Raw genomic sequence first — 14,983 nt, 5'->3', positions numbered from 1 at the left:
AATAAGCTTTCAAACCACTTATTGAAATGTGATTACATTAGATGTTTGAAGTCCTTCTGTGCAACTGCTAATCTAGCTCCAAACTTCTGTAGGTAAAAATTCAAAATGGTTTCTTTCTACATTTTTACATGCTTTCGAATTGACAGGTTGACAGAAGCTGGGGCTAATGATGGGAGCTCACTCCATCATGGGGCACTTGGACCTCAAACTGCCAACCTTGCAATCATCAGAGTCAGCATCTTAGCCACTGTAATGATATACGTACAATGGTATGAGTCAAGGACATGAGTCTTGTGTGATATGTTCCCAAAATGTGTTCATAGGAAAACAATATTATGAATGTCATCTAAGAGATAGTCTTCCACAAGGAGGAGTCACCCAAGGAAGTAAATGTCTGTAAAGTGATAGTAAGAGCTAATGCTTATGGTATGCTAAGCATGGAGATTCCTTCTTTGGCATTCATACAACTATTCCACTTCAGAGCTTGTCTGTTTATTCTCCCCACGGTTGGACGGTTCCCTTGTTTAAAACTGTTTGGCTAGCACAGCAAACGTACTACTAATGAACACTCAGCAAAATAAAATAATGTATCTTTTGTAATTGCAAACTGTTGTAGTTTTTGTTTGCCATGATGCAATGGAACCTTGTAACTGAACATAAAGTTATACAGTACGCAAAGGGATCTTGTAGTACCTTTGAAACTACATGTGTGAAGAAACTGTCTTTTGTTACAACTTCTTTTGCATGGTTTCAAAGGTGCTACAAGATCCCTTTGCATACTAATATTCCAGACCAACACAGCTATGTCTCTGAATAAAGCTGTACAGTATTACTAAGCTCTCCTCCACACGAACCAACCCACATTGATAAATTTCAGATGCACTGGTTTAGTTCTACACAACATTAACTAGCTACAACACACTTTGGTGTTTGGTGGTAATATTTGTTTGTGCTTATCACCCGGCACCTCTAAATAATCTTGCAAAGAAAACTCTGTTATAGCTTCACCTTAAAGCTGCCATAAGGCATGAAGGTAAACAACAAGAGCTAATTTATGCCGTCCTAGTATGAACTGTACTGAAAAATAGTGTTATCCATATAAGATTCCAGTGTCTGGATGCACATCCAAATGTATATTTACTTGGTATCGATAGATCCTGATCAACAAGTGATATGTGTGCAGAGGATTGATTCTACATATGACTCTCCTCATTCTTTGTGTTGTAATTGTGGCTTTTTTAAACATAAGTTAACTCAGGAAAAAAAAATAATGAAAGACAAGTATTAGGACAACTCATGCTGTGTTTACAAATGTCTCCTGGATGACACAATACGGTGTTCCACATAGATCTGGACACATGACATAACATTTCATTATTCATGTCCATCAGATTATGAAGCATCAGTGGGGAGTTTAAAATAAAAGTTGTTTTTCAATAACTTAAAACCCTCATTATCAGCTTTTGTTTCAAAGAAAGAAAGCTATGATGAATAAAAATTAAGGGCAACAAAGTATATTGTGTCATCTAAAGGTTTTTCTGGACTACAGACCACTTCATCAGTTTTAAAGACAGAATTATTTTTGGGCCAATAAAACTGCCCTATGGAAATGTTGAGATTTAGTTTCAATGATTATAAGAGCTTACCCATTATTGTATTTCCCATACTTCTGCAAGCAACACAATGTTATGTTTAATCACAGACTGGCAGGGAAAATAGCACCATGTATTTCCGAACAATTCATATTTCATTTTTTCAGCTCTCTCTCACATATCTGAATCCATACATCCCTCTTCAATTACTGTGGTGTGGTGTGCCCTCAAGTCATTTCTGAACCTACTATGGGGTTTTCTTGGCAAGTTTCTTCTCAGAGGTGGTTTGTCATTGCCATCCCAACCCATGTGAGATACCAGTTGTTGATCGAATCTAGTCTTTGGATTAACAGAATTTCACCACATCACTTCTCATCCGTATTTCAGTAACATATATGTGGTAAAAATAATATTTGCCATATAGCTGGAGGCTTCAGGCAACCAACCTCGTTATGGACTGCATATGTATATCTGCTGAACAGTCTGTCTTGCATGAGATGTTAACTTGTATGTATATTACAAGTGATGGCAATCATCTCAATTCTGATACTACCCTCAGTGAGCTTGGCTATAATATTCTTATACCCAGTGACAAGATGTATAGGTCAGGATTTAAATGTTGTGTAGAAGAAGGAACTCCAGCAGGTGAACATTACCATGCAAGGATACAAAAAGCTGCATGCTGAAATTCTCTCTTCTGTACAGTTTACAAATGGTACAGGTGCACTGTTCTCTTTCTCTGTCTGGTTGCTTTGTAGAATCTAATTTGCAGATAGGCTTCTGTTGATAATGCCATTAAAGCTGTTGCTTAGTGTAAATGAACTCCTAGAAACATACTGTGTATCACATTGGTTTCTACATCAATAGCATGTATAAGATTTTATACTGTCTTGGAAGGCATGTTAATCGAGCTCTTTTAAGTTATAAAAATAATATCTTGTAGTCACATTCAAAATCTAAGAAACTCGGTGGATGGGTTAATACCTGCATAGTGTCATCATCTAAGAAAAACACCCTCAAAAACATTTAGGATCAAATGGTACAGAGGAGAGGACAAATTTAAGAGATCATATTTAAAGATTATATAGCTTTTGAGTTTAGGATTACTAATCAGTCACCCCTTTGAGATTTCCCTACTGTTCAGGGAGTATCTTCAGGGATCAAATATCTGTCCCAACTGCTTAATGGGAACAGAAACAATTATGATGAAATGCATGCAGCTGCCCTATCTCTCTTGTCCAAGGCCTTTGTGGTTTACCTGTCTTCATACAGAGGAATATGTTGTGTATTCACTGAGGAACCTCTTTTGTAGGCCAAAGTATTTCCTACCTCCCTCGTTCACATTTGTCAGCCAAGGGCATAGAACACATTTATGTCTGTCTGTCACTAGACACACTGGAATATGTAATTCTTCTTCTTCTGTATCCTAAAAAGTGGATGCAGGTTAGAGTTGCATTTTGCAACTTTATTCTGTAAGACAACATATATTAGCAAGTTGTGTAACAGAGCTGAAGACACAACATTAAAAAAGGAAATGAAATATAGCAACTAAGATACAGCTGACTTTACTGACCAAAATTGAAAGTAAACTAATTCTGAATCTTCTTGTTGTGTGAGTTCCAGTCACTTCTGATTTATGGTGACCCTATGTTCTTGACAAGATTTGTTCAGAGGGGGTTTGCCTTTGTCTTCCTGAGAGAGTCTGAGAGAGTGTGACTTGTCCTAAGTCACTTAGTGGGTTTCCATACCTGATTGGTGATTCAGACCCTGGTCTCCAGAGTCTTAGTCCATTGCTCAAACCACTACACTACACTGGTTCTCATGCCATAACTAATTCATTGTTAATACCATTTTTTACATATGATTAGTGTTAGATTGTGACATTGTTTTGGTTCTTGTAAAATAAATAACACTTTCATCTTTACTACAGTTAATTCAGTATGTTGATCTTGAAAAGTCTGTAGCCGGTAGCAAGGCAGTAAGTTGTTTTGTTTTTTAATTGTTGTACCAGAGAATTGATAAAAGAAAGAAAGCCTTTAGATAAGGTGCTACAAAAAGAACAAATTATTTTGTCCGATTTTAATAATAGCTCAAAAATTGGTCTCTGAAGAAGATAAGTCATATATAAGAACGATGTACTACTAATAAAGGATAAACCATCCAGAATATCTCCAAGATATAGCTTGTGCTCGTAGCATATCACAAACTGTCAGCACATATGGCACAAAGCATCAGCAAGTGAGCCAAAATGACAGATTTAATATTTCTTTCTTTTGAATATACAATTTTACACTTTCAAATGTTCCGCTGATTTTAATGTAGTTATTTGCTAAAATGGGTGTAGGCTTCATTATCTAAGATAATAGTGATATTCTAATGGGTTTTCTACCAGTGTTACTAATGGTATATGTCTACCCCAGAGAACTGGTTACATTGTCATATCCTATCCACTAACTAATTGACACAGATGGAAATAATGAAGGTTATGCTTCTAATGGAGAAACAGGAATCACGTGGCTCTCCAGCTGCTATTGGATTGCAAGTACCAGCAACCCTAGCCTACATAAACAACCATGAAGTAAACTGCCAGTTGCATCCTAACAATATCTAGATGGACACATGATTCCCAGTCCAATCCCGATTTCTGTCAAGTAAATTTGCCATTACAGACACTGTCGATTAATGCACTCTGGTACCATAAAGTAAGACTTCCCAATACTATATGAGACACATTATTTGCAATTCAATCCCATACAAGTCTACTCAGAAGCAAATCTGATTTAATTCAACTGGACTTACTGCCAGATAAATGAGTAGAGAGTTGCAGCTTTACTGCAACTATTCACAAGGACCAGGGACATAGCTAGGATTTTAGGAAGGGGGGGGGGGTCCAGACTAAGTGCCACCATTATAATGGGGCTTGGGTGCGGCGGTGCAGCAGCACACACCATTCATTTTTCTAATGGAAGGGGGGGGGGGTCCGGACCCCAAGAACCCCCCCCCCCTTGGCTACGTCCCTGCAAGGACCAATATTTTTCTTAAAGGCATAAAGTTAAATATGAGTTTAAATCCCTAGTAAAGAAATCAGAAGACTAGGACTTGGAATGGCAATTACAAAGGTCCTCATTACATAAGGTCTTCATAGTGTAAAGAAAAATCATAGCGTAAAGAAAGAAATTAAAAAAGAAGACATATCGTAATTAGAATTACCCATGCCATAGTATTTTCAATTTCTACATACGGAGAACCTAACAGGAAGAGAACACATTGCAGGAGAATTCTGTGGAAACCATGAATTGCCAGAAATATAAATAAATGGGTTTGAGAGAACATCAAGTCTGAATGCTCACAAGAGGTCACAATGACCAAACTGGAAGTATCATCCTGTGGGCCATATCATGATGATATTAGCAAGTATGATAATGCTTAGTAAAATGGAAGGTAGTAGGAAAAGAGGAAGGCCACATTACAGGTGGATAGACTCAATGAAGGAAGACTTCATTGAGACTGCAAGACCAGAGCAGGGCTAATGGTGAGTGAGATCTTGTCTTCATAGAACAAATGCCCCCCCTTTAGCATCATCCTGTTCAGGCAACACACATCCCACAACCTGGTTCTTTTGCAAGCAGTCCAGACAACGTCCAGCACATTGTGCACCAGAACCGGGATTTAACAGCCTTAAAGCATATTTTTAAAAGTTACATGTTACTCCAGATCTTCCTGGAAGATCTGGCGCCCTCCATTCCCACACTGCAGTGTCTGCACAGGTGTCCCCCTGAGCTATCTGCTGTGTCCAACACCATGGCAGGTCACTCATTCTGACATCAGAACAGGTGCCCAGCCTTGAGATTGTTCTTGGGTGCCTCATTCTGACCTCAGAATAACGTAATCTGCCACGGCAGCAGATGCGCTGGGTGGCTCAATGGGATGCCTGTGTAGACAGCTGCTGTGATGCAAGAATGGAAAGCCAGGGCAACTGCGGGGCCAGGAAACCCCCGGCTGCCCACTGGAGTATCCCAGCCCCTGAAGACAAGGCCTGAGTCTCTAAGAGGTCTCTCATTTACAGGGTTAGCACAAGCTGAAGATGAGTAATGGCAATTAACAACAACAACAAATTTATTCTCATCATGAATATTCTGTGCATATATCTGGTATGGTTTCTCCTTCAGACAGTTGCATTAAGTTGTATTTGACTTGACGGTAGTTAACACTGGAAGCAATGTGACTTGATCTGGATTAACTTGTTCTGTAGAGTTTTGACATAAATCTAAAGCAGACTAACAACACAGTCACATTCACAGAAAAATCAGACAAAACCATTTGGTAAAATTATTTGGTAAAATAAAGAAAATTATTTTAACTCCACTAGTTCTCTACAACATTTACTGGGGTTAGGAATGTAGTTCTCCTCTACATTCACTGGGGTTAGGGGTGAAGGACCCCTGTGGATGTGGAAAAACCACAAATAAAAAAACCCTATTCCTTGTACCTAATAGAACACCTCTCTAGGAATCTCCAGGTCCTCCAGTGCAACTCTGTGGTCAACATCTGCCAGAGGTTGGTCACAGAATCATGCTGGAATTTATTTTTTCTCTGGGAACTTCTAGTTCTCCAGCAGAACTTTATGGTCAACTTCAAGTTATGCTGGAAGACCTAGAAATCCCTAGAGAGAACATATTAATCAAAACTGCAAATAATCAAATCCGCAAAAGCCAAAGCCACAAATGCGGAGGGTCAACTGTAACATTCAAGGAAAGCAAAAATGGAAACCAAAACCAGGAATTATAATGATCTGATCTGATATATTGTCTTGCATAAAAGTCTTCATCTTACATAGTTTTTAATCATGTTTTTGGGGATAGTAAATATGTGAAAACCTAGTCTCAAACATTTATTCAGCACTGTAAAAGAGAATATTTGACAGTTCATTTTTCTTCATTTTTCTAGGGAAACAGTTTGAAAATTGGGGGGGGGGGGAATCTTTCCTGACCCCCCCCCCCCCTCCAAAGTTTCTGGGCCTTTACAACTCTAACAAAGACTTTCTAGGCTTGGAACTGTAAAATTAACTGCTATTTTACAGTTATTTGTTATAAAATCACATAGAAATTTAGAGTAATTGTAAATCCATGTCCAATATATGGTAAAAGTCAGCAAACAAAAAGATTTTGTACAGGTAAACTTATGTTAACAAAGTAGATATGTTCCTTGGTATTACTTCTTTAACTATTAATTTGATACCAGAGACAAAAATAATACAAAAAGAATAGGCCAAGGTTCCAGGACCACAAAAAAAGGACTAGTCTCAGCAAACATTTTATTCAAAACTGAGTATATGCACATGCAAAATGAAACAACCAGATCATGTAAGACTTGCACAAATAAACAACCGAACCTTCTAGAGACCATGTGAAGGCTTCTTTTCTTTTGATATTTATTTTGGTGGTCAATATAGATATAGAGTTCTTTAATTTGCTAGGAGCAGTTGGTGAGGCAGGCTTACAGTAGCTGCTCTCCCCTTTTCTCTCCATTTTGCTGTTCATATATGCTTACGTTTTAATTAAGACACATTAGTTTTATCCCACAAAAACGTGTTCCTCTTGGAAAGGTCAACTGTACAAATTTAGTATGTTCAGTTTAAAGAGCAAGTTTTTCTTGCCAGCACTGTAAATAGAAACTTTTGGAAAACTGTGGCATTATCATTGAATATTGGGGATGTGTTGTGTCTGTCTTATTTATATTTATTTAATATCCCACCTTCTTCTCAGTATATGGACTCAAGGTGACTTATCCTTTCTCATGAAGTCTCATGTGTCTACAGTCAAAGTCCAATAGGCTGACCACTACATTGTCCTTATTGCTGCATCATTCTACAACTCCAGAATTCATATTACAACAATATCTCTATTAGGTATTGTTGCAATACCTAAGCCAACCCACAAGCCAGAAAAAGGTGTGCAAGCTTTCTGTCATTTGATCCTAACAAATTGCATATGATATTGTGTACCTCTGTTCTTTGCAGGGGGTGTTTATTTGTACAAACTTACACACAGAGAGCATCTGCATTTTTGGATCCCCTCTGGGGAGAGGATGTTATGGCAACTAATAATATGTGCCCACACTTCAGGTTTACCACTAGAGGCTAGGTCCCTAGTTACCAGCCATTCTTCAGTTACTCAAACAGTCAATTAATCAAAGAACAAAGAACAGGTCATTTGTATCAGGAGTAGCAAAATGTCTATCAATGCATATAATTTTAAAAGGATAGGAAGCAGATACATTTATATTATGTAAATTTATTCACCATTATTAAGAGAGGTGTGTATGAGACATTCAATAAGCAATAAATTGTTGGGTTTTTTTTTAAATCCTCTAAATTTCTATCCTTACTACAATAAATCATGCCCTTTATTTCCTGTTTTTGTGATGTAGTGGTTTGAGTGTTGGACTATGACTCTGGAGACTGGAGTTTGAATCCTAGCTTGGCCATATAAACTCAATGGGTGGGTGACTTTGGGCAATTCACGCTCTCTCATTCTCAGAGAATGGCAATGGCAAACCACCTCTGAAAAAAAATACCGAACCCCCCCCAAACCCATAATAATAATAATAATAATAATAATAATAATAATAATAATAATAGCTTTATTTCTAGCCCGCCTTTCCAGAGATCAAGGTGGGTTACAATGGTGGATTATGCAATCCAACAACATACAATTTACAATAAAAACATTGTCAGAAATTTACAATTACATTATATAAAACAACAACAATAACAATTCCAAGCTAGCAGCAATTGTAACAACGGTGAGGGGGAAAGGGATCACAACAGGGCTATTGGGGGTATGCCTGTTTGAAAAGATACGTTTTCAGCCCTTTTTAAAATTGGGCTAGGGAGGGGGTGGAGCGGAGTTCGTCGGGGATCGAGTTCCAGAGCTTAGGGGCCGAGGTGGAAAAGGCCCTTTGTGTAGTGATGGCTCATCTAGCATCTGGAACTCTTAGGAGATGTTTATCACCCGATCTGAGAGTGCGGGGCGGATTATATGGAGAGAGGCGGTCCTCTAAGTACCCTAGGCCCAAGCCATTTAGGGCTTTATAGGTGATAACCAACACCTTGTATTGTGCCCGGAAGCGAATAGGCAGCCAATGTAGATCTTTAAGTACCGGTGTTATATGGCTGGCCCTGGAAGATCCAGTGACCAGCCTTGCTGCCATATTCTGGACCAGTTGAAGCTTCCGGGTTTGGTACAAGGGTTGCCCCATGTAAAGCGCATTGCAGAAATCCAAACGAGAGGTTACCAGAGCGTGTACCACTGTTTCAAGGTCCCCCTGGCCCAGGTAGGGTCGCAGCTGGCGTATCAACCAAAGCTGATAACAGGTGCCCCTGACCGTCGCATCCACCTGAGATGTAAGGTGAAGCGATGAGTCCAGGAGCATCCCCAGACTGCGAACAGAGTCCTTCAGGGGAAGCGTGACCCCATCTAGGACAGGTGGACAAATCTCCAAACCTGGACCTGGGGAACCTATCACAAGTTCTTCCGTTTTCTCTGGATTGAGTCTGTTTTCCCTCATCCAGCCCATTACCGAGTCCAGACAAGCATCAAGAGGAGAGATGCCATTATACGTTTGCCTTGGGGTCGCTGTAAGTTGGAAACAATTTGAAGGGACACAACAAAAACAACAATAATACAGTATATCATATTCATGTGTTAGAATAATAATTCCACACATAGGTATGAAATGAAAGGCAAGACCCACTGCTTTGTTGTTTTTTACCCAAAGCCTTGATGCCCAGGTTTCAATGGTGGCCAGGAGTATATTTGTACAGTTATGACTAATGCTCCTGCTGTGTCTGTTTCCTGAGATGTCACATCTGGCTATGGTGACACATGCCTTAGTACATCCCATTTGGACATGTGTAACACATTCTAAGTGGGATTGCTTTTGGAAACTGTTCAGAAACTTTTAGCAGGTTTGAAATGCTGAGGTCAATTATAGGGAGCATATAACTCCCTTGTTGAAACAGCTTCACTGGCTACCGGTTCTTTCCCAGGGCAACAGTTCTAAGTGCTGGTTATGACTTATAAGGTCCTATACAGCTAACAAACCTCCCAAAGTCTTAAGATCCTCAGGGGAAGGCTTTGTCTTGCTCCTGCCACCATCATAGCCCTGTCTGGTGAGAACATGGGCGAGTCTTCTCAGTGGCTGCTTTCAGCCTGTGGGATTCCCTCCCACAGGAGGCTAGGCTGGCCACATCTCTGCTCTCCTTTTACCAGCAGACAGAAACCTTTTTACTCAAACAGGCTTTTAATTAGTGGTAGGAAGCCTTTTATTGGGGGATGGGGGTTGGTTTGCTGTATTTTAATTTTTATCTTATTTATTGATCTTATTTGTCTTTCTTTCTTTATTTATTTATTTAATAATAATAATAATAATAATATGTTTTATTTTTATACCGCTTTTCTGAGGTGATCAAAGCGGTTCATTTATTTTAGCTAGTCTTACTTTTAGCCTTTGTAAGCTACTTTTGGTCCCGTGCTGGGAAAAAGGCAGCATATTGAACAACCAACCAAACAAGTAAGACTGTACCCATTCTATTTATTTTTACTACAAAATACTAAGACCGTTCCAATCAAATTTAAGTACCTTCACATCACATTAATTATGTGGGCGATAGTTAGGGAAAGCAAAAGTGTTTTGTTTCTGCCTAGAATTTTTGTTTTTACTAACGCCAAATTAGGATAGAGCAAGTAGGCTCTGTGGCCCATCTTCCTTATTCTCTTCCAGTTTAGTAATTATAAATGTTCCCTTCTCATGTACTGCTAACCGCCTCCAGTTCCATAGCTCTATTAACTAGACTGAACAACAGGAAGATGCATTCAACCCCTTAATAACTCAATTATCCATTTTTGAGATAACAGGATAACCATACTCTTTATGTTAGTTCTAAATCAGGATTGTTTATTCAACCCCATTCAGGTGCAACACTGTTTGGATGGATCTGATTCAGCTATTTAGAAAAATGCAGCAGGACTACAGAGAGGGCAAAGGGGCACAGAACTCTAGACTTTCAATAACTTAAACAATCCTGCTGTCTTGGTTATAGAAGGAGGTTGATCCTACTTCAGTGTGGGCTACTGTATGTAGAACCCAGACATCAAGCTCATAATTCCTGGACACGTTTGGCCTGACACCTTTCAGGTAAATCCTGTATAGAGGCCTGTTACAGACTGCCAAAATAAAGCTGCTTCGGGTCTCTTTGGAGGTATGCTATTTAAATGATGCATGGGTCCTAAGAGTCCGGAGGTCACGCCAAAGCCACACTCCATTCCTAAGCACTGGAGTGCAGATTTGGTGCAGCTTCCGGATTCTTAGGATGCATGCATCATTTAAACAGCATACCTCCAAAGCGACCCGAAGCAGCTTTATTTTGGTAGTCTGTAAGAGGCCAGAGTTTACTTTTCTCTTCATAACCAAACAGCAAGGACAAAAGCCCTTCACTAGCACACTCAGGTCTTTGTTTCTCTTTTCTAGGAACTTACTGAAACATAGTGCTGGAAGGGCCTCCTAAGCCATGCACAAATTCCAGCTAGAGCATTCCCAGAAGCCTCTTTTTTGGATATTTTGGGAGAAGGAGACCCCACCCCACTCGGAAAACATATCTCTCTAGGTCATTGGTTCCATTGCTCAATCACTCTTAATGTGAAGACGTTTCTTCTAATATTCTATTGATATCTACCCTTCAAATCATTAGATCTGATCCTACCCTCTGGGACAGCAAATCGTTACCATCCTATCAGTGACAGCCCTTTAGATATTTAAAGAGCACAATCATGTCGCCCCTTAGTCTTCTGTTCACCAGACTGAACATGCCCAACTCAATTCCCTCAAGCTTTCCTCATATTTTTGTACTCCAAACCTCTTATCGTCCTTGTCACCCTGCTCTGAACCTGATCCAACTTGTCTATATTCTTCCTTAAAACTCGATGCTCAGCGAGGAGGCCTGGGGTGCATGAGAAAGGGCGTGATCAAAACCTTGTCATTTAAAAAGTAGAACAAATTCCATGCACAGCATTCACAACCACATCTTTTGTATATGTGGCATCTGTAATATACAATCACCTGTCCATGTCCACGGATTCTTTATCTACGGATTCAACCATCCATGGCCTGAAATTATTCCAAAAAGATATAAATTCCAAAAAGCAAACCTTGATCTTACCATTTTATATAAAGGGCATCATTTTACTATGCCATTTTATATAATGGGGCTTGAGCATCCACAGATTTTGGTATCCACAGGGGGTCCTGGAACCAAATCCCAGCAGATAACAAGGATCCGCTTGGACTGCCATTCAAGAATCAACCTGAATAAACGGTCCACATCCGTCCAGAAAACCATGGATGTTCCTAGCATCCTTCCCACGAAGGCTTACATCGAACAGCTAGTCCCAGGTTGGGCAGACCCATAGAATGAAAATAACTTACATAAGTGTTAACAAATCAAATCTCCATTGTTTCAGTGGGTCTTCTCTAGCTGTGACTTACAATAGCCTGAGGCTATCAACAAACTGGAGTGAACAAAGTGAACAAAGAACAGAGTATTCCATTATTGTCTCATGCTATTGTACAGTCACCGCAACATCTGCAATGGCTTGTTGTCAGATATGTAATCAAGTCCACATTCTTTTTATTCAGGCCGTATCCATAAGGTGTCATCCTTTATTTATTCAGTCACAAAATGGTTAGTAAATGCACGCATGCAAAACCCGCACATATACCCTTCGGACTACCCTTCTTTCACTGCGGCTCAGTCATGTGAACAAAGGGCTGTGACTCTGTTAAGGAACTGTGTAGCTGACTCTCTATTCAGTCTGTTGGCTAAAAAGCAAGCCTATTCTTTGCAATAAATCACTTGCAAAAAAAAGACTTTTTTTTTTTGGGGGGGGGGGGGGGACAAATAAAAATAAATCACTTGCCAGGAGGTAAAGCTCAGGATAAAGGAAGCATGACACCTATTTTCCCACCCAGTGACACTGCAGACCTTTCTTTCAGGCCAGGCTCTCTGTCAAACATGCAAGCACAGCACAGTGGCTCTTGTTCTGCACCCAAAGTAGGCATAGGTTGCTTATAGTAACAGGCACTTAAAAATCCAAGGGAGGTTTGTCCTCTCTGTCGATGCAGCTACAACAAAGGGAATAGAAAGCGGAGGCACTACAACAAATGGCAGTACTTGCCCATAGGGAAACCATACTTGCCCATAGAGAATCTATACTTGCCCATAGGAAAAGATTGGGGAATACTTTCCAGTAGGGAAATATAGCAGAACACTTGTCCACAGGGAAACATATAATTCTCTATGAACAAGTATTCCCCAATTTTTCCTTATAGGCAAGCATGGTTTCTCTATGGGCAAGTATTCCCCAATGTTTCCCTATGGACAATCATAGTTTCCCTATGGTTTTGGATGGACAAATATGGTTTCTCTTATGGGCAAGTATTCCCCAGTGTTTCCCTATGGGCAAGTCCTGTCATTGGTACACCCCCATGAGAAGCAGGTTAAAGAATCGCAGCCCCATCAGTAGCAAACAAGTCAGGCAACCAAACCAGACAAACACACCCAGCCCTTGCCTCTGTCCCTGCCAGGAGCAGGAGCAGGAGGAGGAGGAGGAGGAGGAGGCAGGAAGGAAGGAAGGAAGGAAGGAAGGTGCTCCCTTTCCTGGTACAGAGGGCTATATGTCTCTCTGTAGGCAAGGGCAGGGGGCTTCCCTTCTGCCCTTGCAGCCCCAGCCAGGGGCCACCTCCTGCCAGGCTCAGTCCCTCCAGCCATTTCAGACCCACCGAGGTCGAGAAGGGTTTCCTCTAAAACAAAAGGGACTCACCTCTCCGAGGAGGAGGAGGAGGAGGGCGCCTGCTGCTGGGTCCCCAAGAAAAGGGCGCTGCCAAATGGGGGCGCACAAAATGGCGGCGCCTCCCTCACCCACAGCAAAGGGGGCTCTTGGCCGGCTAAAGCGCCCTCCTGTCAGGGCCAGGCCCGGCTCCTTCCCCTTCTGCGGTTGTCAAGAGGCTTCTCCAAGCCCTGCCCAGCCTCAGGGCCCGGCGGCAGAGGAGGAGGAGGAGGAGGAGGAGGCGCAAGGCCAGCATTAAAGAGGAGGCTTTAAGGAGTGGCCTCGCCCTGGAAAGGCAGGCCTCGATGGCTGGCTCTTTGGCAGCAAGGAGCCTCTCAGGAGGAGGAGGCCTGGACTGTGATGCTCCAATAGGGAGGGAAGGAGAGGTTTGAGGCTGTGGGGCTTGGTTCCCTTTTTAAGATTCTCCTCCTCCTCCTCCTCCTCCTCCTCCAGTGTAGCTGTTGTTGCTGTTGTTGTTGTTGTTAAGGCCTTCATTTCAGATTTAACCCCGTCACAGGGCCGCCATAAGTCAGAAATGGCTTGGAGGCACACAACAACAGTGTGATGCAGCAGCTAACAAGGCCAATGCGATTCCAGGCTGCATCAATAAAGTATAGTGTCTAGATCAAGGGAAGTAATAGTGCCACTCTATTCTGCTTTGGTCAGGCCCCACCTGGAATACTGTGTCCAGTTCTGGGCACCACAATTCAAAAAGGATGTTCAGAGAATGGAGCATGTCTAAAGGAGGGCGACTAAAATAGTGAAGGGTCTGGAAACCATGCCCTATGAGGAATGACTTAGGGAGCTGGGGATGTTTAGCCTGGAGAAGAGAAGGTTAACAGGTGATAGGATAGCCTTGTTTAAATATTTGAAGGGGTGTCATATTGAAGAGGTAGCAAGCTTGTTTTCTGCTGCTCCAGAGAACAGGACACTGAGCAACGGATGCAAGCTACAGGAAAAGAGATTCCACCTCAACATTAGGAGGAACTTCCTGACAGTAAGGACTGTTCAACAGTGGAACACACTCCTTCCTCAGAGTGTAATGGAGTCTCCTTCCTTAGAGGTCTTTAAGCAGAGGCTGGACAGCCATCTGTTAGGGATGCTTTGATTGAGAGTTCCTGCATGGCAGAATAGGGTTGGACTGGATGGCCCTTGTGGTCTCTTCCAACTCTATGATTCTATGATTCTAATAACATCATCCAAAGGGTGTATAGTGGGTTTTGTTTTTTAACGTGGACTGCAACTCTCTAGCAATAGTAAGTCACATTTCTATACTGCTTATCAGTGCACTTAAGCACCCCCTAAGCGGTTTATAATGTGTAAGCTGAATTGCCCCCAACAAGCTGGGTACTCATTTTAGTGACCTATGGAAGGATGCAAGCCTGAGTGGACCCTGAGCCCCTGGCTGGGATTGAACTCTCAACCTTGTGGTTTGTGAGTGAGTGGCTGCAACACTGGCATTTAACCACTGCACCACCAGGGCTCTAGAGACCAGGGTTCAATTCC

General features: G+C 41.3%; 1 protein-coding gene across 2 annotated transcripts in view; it reads right to left on the bottom strand.

Annotated features, from left to right (window-relative positions):
• Nucleotides 1–13,751, bottom strand: part of WDR47 (WD repeat domain 47) — a 40,153-nt gene extending 26,402 nt beyond the window's left edge. For both annotated transcript variants that reach the window (XM_089516518.1, XM_089516520.1), the window contains exon 1: nt 13,472–13,751. The gene's annotated coding sequence lies outside the window, so the exon portion shown is untranslated. The remainder of the gene's footprint in view (nt 1–13,471) is intronic.
• Between the last annotated feature and the right edge of the window lie 1,232 nt (nt 13,752–14,983).

This window comes from Sceloporus occidentalis, unplaced genomic scaffold, assembly GCF_023333645.1.
Source record: "Sceloporus occidentalis isolate IW3139 unplaced genomic scaffold, rSceOcc1.0.p SCAF_3, whole genome shotgun sequence".
Lineage (NCBI taxonomy): Eukaryota > Metazoa > Chordata > Lepidosauria > Squamata > Phrynosomatidae > Sceloporus > Sceloporus occidentalis.
Note: the sequence above shows the minus strand (reverse complement) of the source record. Positions and strands in the feature narration are given on the sequence as shown.